This window comes from Triticum dicoccoides, chromosome 5B, assembly GCF_002162155.2.
Source record: "Triticum dicoccoides isolate Atlit2015 ecotype Zavitan chromosome 5B, WEW_v2.0, whole genome shotgun sequence".
Taxonomy (NCBI): Eukaryota; Viridiplantae; Streptophyta; class Magnoliopsida; order Poales; family Poaceae; genus Triticum; species Triticum dicoccoides.
The window spans coordinates 291,747,698-291,756,683 of NC_041389.1; the positions used below are offsets into that span (position 1 = coordinate 291,747,698).

An 8,986-nucleotide genomic window follows, 5' to 3' on the forward strand; every position below is an offset into this window, starting at 1 on the left:
GAGAAGGGCAATCTCTGCACGAAGCAAGGCGCCCGCATTTGGATGCAAGTTGGAAAACGGAAAGAGTGTCTCACCAAAAATAACATCATGAGAAATATAGATGCGTCTGGTAGAGATCTCAAGGCATTTATAACCTTTATGAAGATTACTATAGCCAAGAAAAACACACTGTGTGGATCTAAACTCAAGTTTATGATGATTGTAGGGACGCAAATTTGGGTAACAAGCACACCCAAATATCTTTAGATAGTTGTAATCAGGTTTTTGACGATAGAGACGCTCTAATGGGGTAGTGTTTCCAATAACTTTGCTAGGGAGCCTATTGATAAGATAGGTGGCACTGATGAAGGCTTCATCCCAGTACTTGAGAGGCATAGAAGCATGAGCTAAAAGAGAAAGACCAACTTCAACAATGTGGTGATGTTTACGCTCAGCAGAGCCATTCTATTGATGAGCATGAGGGCAAGATACATGATGGGCAATCCCAATGCTACGGAAAAACGAGTGGAGTTTCTCGTACTCCCCTCCCAGTCACTTTGGACAGCGAGGATTTTTCTATCATATTGGCGCTCAACAAGTTTCTGAAATTCTTGGAAAATAGAGAAAACCTCAAATTTGTATCGAAGCAAATAAATCCAAGTGAACTTGCTATAATCATCGATAAAACTGACATAATATTTTTTCGACCAAAAGAATCTCGGGCATGGCCCCATACATCATTGAAAATAAGTTCTAACGGAGCATGAGACACACTAGTTGACTTGGAATAAGAAAGCTGATGGCTTTTGGCATATTGACAAGCTTCACAAACAGACTCACAAACTGGACTAGGAGACAAAGAAAGTTTATCTTTATTGACTATTTGTTTGACAATGATCGAAGATGGATGCCCTAATCGTTGATGCCACCGTGCCAAGGAGGGCTTGATGACGGAGTAGACGTGACGACGCTTGCGACCTAGTGCTCCGGATGGAATGGGGTAGAGCCCTGCAATGCATCTACCGTGATGAAGTAGTTCCCTCATTGCCCGATCATTGATGAAAAAATAACGAGGGTGAGTTTCAAAGAAGACATTATTATCGGTGGCGAGTCGAGATGGATGCAAGGTTTTTGTCAGCTTGAGGGACATGAAGCACATCTCGAAGAACAAGATTATGTTTAAGTGTAGGGGAATTAATAGAACTTTGATCGATATGACAAATGTCCATACCTCCACCACTGGCGGTGTGAATCTGATGGGCGCCATGATAGCGCTCACGGAGAGCAAGTTGCTCGAGCTCGTTTGTCACATGATCCGTAGCGCCGGAGTCCACGTACCAGACGCCGTCTCCACCCTGCTCACGTATGGCAGCAGCAACATGGCGATCCGAGGGGACAAAGTCCTCATCGTAGCGATGCCAGCAGTCAATCACCTCGTGGCCAGACTTCTTGCAGAGCTGGCATCGAGGGCGCGGACGGGAAGGAGGGCGGCGGCCGTTGTTGTTGTTGAAGCCGCCGCTGGTGTTGTAGCCGCCCCCGCCATGGGAGCCAGAGCCCCCACCAGATCATGCGCCATCGCCAGGAGAGGCGCCGTGTCCGCGCCCACCGCCGCGCTGCCCCTGGTGACCGCGCCCACGGCCGCGGCCACGAGAGGCGGAGTTGACGGAGGACTGCCGAAGGTCGCCGCCATGAAGGAGGGTGAGGCGGGCATCAAAACTGAGCAGCTGGCTGTAGAGTTCTTGGATGGTGATGGGTTCCACCCTGGCGGCAAGTGCAGAAACCACCGGGTTGTACTCCATGTCCAAGCCGGCAAGGATTTTGGAGACAATCTCCGGATCAGAGAGGGCCGCAGCCGTGCTTGCGACCTCATCAGTGAGACTTTTGATCTTACCAAGATAATCAGCCATGGACATGTGACCTTTCTTGAGGTTGGTGAGCTCGATGCGAGTGTTTATCTCTTGGGCTTGACTTTGTGCAGCAAACATGGCATGGATGGTGCGCCACACCTCGGCCGGCGTCTGGAGCGTGGCGACCTGAGCAAGAATCTCACGGGAAAGTGAACCCATTAAGTATCCTTGGAGTTGTTGCTGCTATGCATACCAGAGGGATCTCGCAAAGTTGACGACTTGTTTGTCTTTGCCTTTCTTGGTGATGGTGAGGGTGGCCGGTGGTGGCGGGCTCGTCGCGTCGAGGTGGTGCTCCATCTGGGCGCCTCTGATCTGCGGGAGCACAATGGCCTTCCAGAGCAAGAAGTTGCCCGCGTAAGCTTCTCCTATGGTGGCGATCCGAGGGAGGTGGTGTTGTGGGTGGAGGTGGAAGATGATGCAAAGGTGGAGGATGGAGTGGTGTCGAGCGCACCCATGGTGCTTGGAGTCATGGCTGCGGTGGTGGTGGACATAGTCTCGGTCGCGAAGGTAGCTAGATGCAATCTCTCTCGATTGGATGAGGAAGAGGCTCTGTTACCATGTAAAAGTATTTGAGAAGCGTAGAACCCTTTGTCTCGGGCCGCATGTATATATTAAGCAAAGCCTTGACATACAAGTTACAGGAGGAGATCGATGAAACGATCAGGAGATCGAGAAGGAGAAGAAAGGATAGAACGAAATACAAAATTTAAACAAACTCTATCCCTATACAACTCCTACTATACGTCTCTATCTCTACCTAATAATAAAGAGAATTGGGTTTCTGTCGTCCGTAAAAAAAATACCCCCGAAGTTGCTAGAAATTACCCACTATGCCACCCATAAGTAAAGAAAACGATTTGATTTTTTTTCCCAAAAGTCACCTCCATCTTGGTGTTCTTTAAAGGTCCGACTCACTTATTAAACACAAATGCACGAGTGCTCCAGTGGTTGACTCATTGCTTTTCTTCCCTGGAGACCAGGGTTCGATTCCCACCTTTGACACTTTTTCCCTTCCTTTTCTCACAAACGTTCACTGTATTAATGGGCCGGCCCATGTGCGTGGCTTCACATGTATTTTTTTAATTTCATTTTTCTCTTTTTTCTTTTCTCATTTTATTTCCGTTTCAGAAAATAAAATGTTTGTGAATTCAAAAATGGAAAATTCGGGATATTCCATATGTTTCTCATTCGGAATATTCCAAATTTAAAAGTTACGAGTTTCAAAAAATTGTTAAAGAAATCATAAAATGTTTGTGCATTCAAAAATGGAAAATCATCAAATTTTCTCGGATTCGAAAAGTGTCGGTGATTTTACATACTGTTCACAAATTATAAAAATCATGATTTTAAAAAGTGGTCAGGAAATAGTATCATGTTCATGATTTTAAAAAGGTAACCATGTATTCGAAACACATTCGTGTATCTGAAGAAAAATCCATGAATTTTTAGAGCTTGTTAACAAAAGTTCAAAAAAATTACAAATTCACAAAAGTTCTAAAAAATCACAAATTTTAAAATTAGTTCTCCAATATTTTTAAAAATCATCGATTAAAAAATGTCGAGTCAAAAAATGTTGAAGTATTCGAAAACTATTCATGCATTTCAAAAAATGCTCATAAACAAAACGAACGTTAAATCCAAAATTTCAAAAAAGAACTTTTTTGATTCGCTAAACTGTTCGCCGATTCGAAAGTCTTTTATGTATAGGATTTGATTAGTTTTTGAAAACTCTTTATATGTCTAAGCATCTCTACTATTAAAGAAGGATCAAACGTCGTGATGGTCCAACCTCGTTCGACCCTCACCTCCCTTCTTACGACAACCATCGTGCTACCAACCTCCACCCCACCTGGTCAGCTCCACGCGAAGGAAACAATGCAATCCGCACGACACATGACGGTTTGACCTGGCTCCCATGCTCCCCGACGATAGAAGAAGGAAAAAACATCCACGAGCGCACACGTCTCACGCCCCATCTCCCACAAACCCCCCTCTGGGCCAGTTCTTTTGGGCAATTCTCCGAGAATTGACCCCCTCTCCAGCTTCTCCCAAAATTGCCACTCTATATTTTCTTACAATTCCTAGCTAACTAGATCTTAACTAGCTAGGAATTGTAAAAAAAGATGAAGTGGCAATTCTGGGAGAAGCTGGGAAGGGGGTCAATTCTCGAAGAATTGCCCAAAAGAACTGGCCCTCTCTCTCCCGAGAAACTTGCCGCCGCCGTCCAACCTGAATCAGCCGCTCTCCCTCGTGCTCCTGGCCGCTGACGCCCTCAAGCCGTGGCGCAAGGCGGTGCTGCCTCCGACTCTCGCACCTACCTCCTGACCGGTGCTTGCTGGAAATCACGTCTTCCAAGCCCAAGATGAAGGCCAGTCCCGAATCCCTCTTCGGCCCCTCGTCGCCATCCGGCAGCGAAGGGTCTCTCTCTCCCATCGCAGTCAGTCGCGGCTTCCTCTAGCCCTCCTCACTGGTGACGCCAAGACCGGATCCACGCCGTGGGAGGTGTCCACCGTCGGCAACCTGAGGAGCCTCGCCACCTCGAGCCTCAACTCGCTCAAGCATAGCCTCGATGCGCTCCACGGCCACTCCGCCCGTGACCTCGAGGCCTCCCACTTCCGAATCTCCAAGCGCATCAAGGTGACCTCTCTGATCCCATTCCTTTGGCAATCCTTAGCGCATCGATCGATCTTGAGATGTGCCTAGATGTGATGTGATGGATCGCCTTCGGTGTCTATTGGTGTTGTTCACCTAAGATGCAGATGCAGAGCTCCCTGGAGCTGGTGGAGAAGGAGCATAGGAAGATGTTCGAGAAGATCACCGAGCGTACTGAGGAGATGAAAGTACACTTATTCGATTCCATGTTTGATCCAGTGTTGGTCGTGAGTGCTACAGTTTATCTGAAAACAATTCCTGTCTGTGAAATTACAAGAAGTTGATGACAGAGGTGCAGAGCTCCCCGCAGCTGGCGGAGGAGCATAGGAAGATGTTCGAGAAGATCCCCGAGCATGCCGAGGAGATGAAGGTACACTCATTCGATTCCATGGTTGACCCAGTGTTGGTCGTGAGTGCTACAGTTTATCTGAAAACAATTCATGTCTGTGAAATTACAAGAAGTTGATGACAGAGGTGCAGAGCTCCCTGCAGCTGGCGGAGAAGGAGCATAGGAAGATGTTCGAGAAGATCGCCGAGCATGCTGAGGAGATGAAGGTACACTCATTCGATTCCACGGTTGATCAAGTGTTGGTTGTGAGTGCTACAGTTTATCTGGAAATAATTCCTGTCTGTGAAATTACAAGAAGTTGATGACAGAGGTGCAGTTGTCTTCATCTCGAGGTACTGCAGCGAGCAAACACAGACATCTTCGAACTTTAGTTCAATTATTTACTAACTTGGTTGGCACCGATCAGTTTGCAAGGTGACCTTACCTGAGATGGCAAAGTCTGTAGCCAGAGTTATTGATGGCTTGCGCAGTCGCTACAACATCCCACCTACGCGAGTTTAGCATAGCTCTCTTAGTTGGTAATCACTTCTCCTGTCATCAACTTGACATATGAGTTGCTCATGTTCAGTGAATTTTCATGAACGTATGAGTGTTTGTCCATAAAAATTGGCAGGTGTAGTATGTATCTACCAGGGATAGTAATTATTCTTGGTTACAGGATACCAAAGTGTTATGGTTCATTGGGTCCATCTCCTCCTTCGCCATCTACTACGGCACCTGTGTGGTCTCCGAGTCAATGCTCTCCGCCCATTCGTGCCATCTTCGTCGGTTGCTCCTGTCCTGCACAAGGTCATGCACAACATGTGCCTTGCCGGATGCCTTCGATGCCCCACTCTTGATCAGGTTTGTCATGCAACACCTGATCGATGCACCAAACTACAAAAGGGCTCAGTGGTGGACTGATGGGGAGGATGCATCGATGCGGATTGCGGAAGGTCATTACAAAGGGATTCTAGGGGAATCGTACCAAGGATCATGCACAATGCGAGCCTTGCTATTGTATGCCTTCGAGACATCGAGGCTACAGTAAAGATGGAGTTATTTCTTTCAGGAAGGTAACCTCTTGTTTTGGGTACTACAGTTTTCTTGAAGCTACCTAGCTAGGTATAATGAAGATGATGGGTTCGCTTCAGCATAATTTCCGTTTCAGTTATTGAGTTCTTTGAAGGCTACAACAATTATAATATGAACCAGTTGTGAGTCTCTCATTTGTTTTGATTAGTTCTAAGTTGTTCTGTGGCATACAATTTTAGACTGGGTGGTCTTGAAGTAACGTTACACACATTACTTCTATTAGGTGTATGCATGCTTGTGCGTGTGATTACAATGGAAGTGCACATACATGAATTTTTTAGTGGTCCCCACTAACTGAAAGCATATTGTTGGAGTAAAAGCTCTCCACTACAGTTCCATCCATAAGAAAATAACAAACATGCAAATATTCAAGAACTTATGGTGTCATTCCTTGCTACTGATCAGAAAAAAATCTCACAATTATAGAGTATTTTCAAGCATACCAAATTATATGGTTGTGTACATTGAGACCACATAAACCATATATGATGGATTTTTTGCCATAGTGTTAAGAAATAGCATCACAGTTAGAAACTATTTTGAAGCATACCAAATTATATAAGTTTGCCGGCATCTATTAGGTGTATGTTGTCCTTTCAGCGATTTAGGCATACTGTAGACACACATAGTTCGTAGGAAAAGGAACATGCTATTGCTCATCACTGTAAGTATTGTACGCAAGATAAATTTGCATCATGTAGGTAGTGAATACTCTAATCATGATCAAGTTCCCTAGGCACTTCTTGTACAAGCACCATCTGCTATGAAATCTTTAGAGTTTTTTTATGACACAATTTAAGCACCATGTGAGCGAATGAGGAATGCTAGCGCTAGCAGCTACTGCGAGCCGCAGTGGACAGCGGTAGCAGCGGTGGTCAGCCGGACAACACAATGTCGGCGGCAGGCGGATAGTGGCAAGCAGCCCTACCGGTAGCTGCTGCTGTTAGAAGAATTGACGACTAGAGCATGTTGTCTTAATTTGTTCTCTGTTCCTATAGGAGGATTCAATTTCATTAACTGTTCAAACAGAAATGATTCCATTAGGGAGCTGTCTACTTTGTGATCTACTGTCATTCTTCTCTGTTCAGACTAACAATTGGATGTAGTTCTTTACGTATTTATTAGTGCAATCTTCTTGTCATTGTTTTAAAGATCGCATATGTATATGTGTGACTAGAGGTTATGACTTATAAGTGTTTCCGTTGATTCGGGAAATGCAAGTAAGGTGTACGTGTTAGTTTCCAGTGTTCATTGTAATTTCCTTGTCTTGGACGTAATTTATCTCAATTTAGATATGAGATATTGGACTTTGATTCTGCTTTGAATTTATTAACGCTCTAGAGTCCACCCTACCTAAAAAAATCGCCCTCAGCCACTGATGTACATCACAACTCTACCTTGGAAGTATATATAAGTATGGTGTACAGTGCACACAAACGAGGACTACGGCCTATGGAATATGTGTTCCTGGACCTGCTGCCATGTCAAGTCATGAGAGATTTGATCAAAACATGTTTCAGGTATATTCACCATGAATTTTTTATTATTAATTTGATGAGATCGATTACTTCTGCTACCATTTGATTCTGTAGGAAGGATACATACAGCGATTTTGCTGAGGCAATGGATCTGGAAGAGATGGGGGTACTTGTTCATGTGTCATGCTCGTTCAAGAGCCTCATTGCTCATTCCACAAAGAGGCAAATGAGAATCCTATCTATACGAATGGAGAAGATGTAGGCTTATTCCCATAAAATCTTGTTCAGGAGCCCAGCAGCAGATAGAAAAGATGACATGGACCACGATAAAGATTTAAGAATCTTTCAGTTCAAATGTCTCTCCTGCAACCATTGTTTCTAGAGTAGATAGCTCTGATGACTTAAGGGTGTCACGAGCTAATGGTGCTGAGCCCCCAAAATGTATTGTAGTCAATGGATATTTCTGATAAAAACATTAGTTATCGAGTGATGATAGTGTTTGTCTATCGCAAACACTTAAACAGTTTAAATTGTGATTTGTATTGTTTGAGAGATTGCTAAGAAGCTCATTATATAATCTCTCTATATGGTAATTGCAAGGATTGTCAAATTTGTACAGTTTAAACATCATCAGGCTAAACATGTTTAAGTTTGAGCAAGTTAATAGAAAATAATATCACCATCTACGATGCCAAATAAAATTGCACTATAAGAAGTTTGACTTAGGAAAACCTAATATAACATGTGGGGCAAGGAAATATACTTGAAAGACATGAGGTGATTGCCTCTATGGGGAAAGTAGATATTTGTTCGAGTGATACATGCTACTCATGCTCATCAAGTACAATGATCTTTACCGAAAAATGTTTTTTTTACCAAAAAAGAGTACAATGATCTTTTGATCAATGTATGTATCTTTATATAAGTCTGTTGTTCCGTGGCAACGCACGGGCAGTCGACTAGTTGTAGTAGTTTGTGGTTGATGAGATAGAAAAATTTAAGTTTTAAACATTCCCTTGCACAACATAATGACAAGTGTGGCGTGAAGTGGCAAGCTCATAGCCTTGGGATTTACCACGTCAAATGCATTATGATCACGTGGACATCGCGACCATCATTAGCAAGGGTGAGAGAAAAGATAAGTGGCAACATGGTGAACCTCCGTGTTAAAATAGAGGAAGCTCATATGTTGTGGTATTAAGTCCAACTTATTAGACTAACGCATAAATTTTTTTTCTAAATTTTTTTCTTCAGTTGCAACGCACAGACATGTTTGCTAGTATATTCCAACATGGGGAGCCTGACTCCGAGGACTCCGGGGATGAGGATGCACAAAGGCGAGGCCGAGGCCGAGGCCGAGGCCGAGGGCGACGTGGGCGTGGGCGTGGGCGTGCCCGTGGCCGTGGCCGAGGACGATAATGGGCTCGTGCCATCACTATGTTGAAGCTTCTAGACGAGGTCAGTGAGGATTGCCGTGTGTGCCCTGCGCTTGAGACTGCCGATCACCTCGTCTTCAAGTGCCCGTTTGCCCTAGGTCTCTGGAGTCA

At 44.5% G+C, this 8,986-nt stretch overlaps 1 pseudogene; it reads right to left on the reverse strand.

The window, feature by feature from the left end:
• Positions 1–1,687: 1,687 nt before the first annotated feature.
• LOC119313366 lies at positions 1,688–1,826 on the reverse strand (annotated as a pseudogene).
• Positions 1,827–8,986: the final 7,160 nt, after the last annotated feature.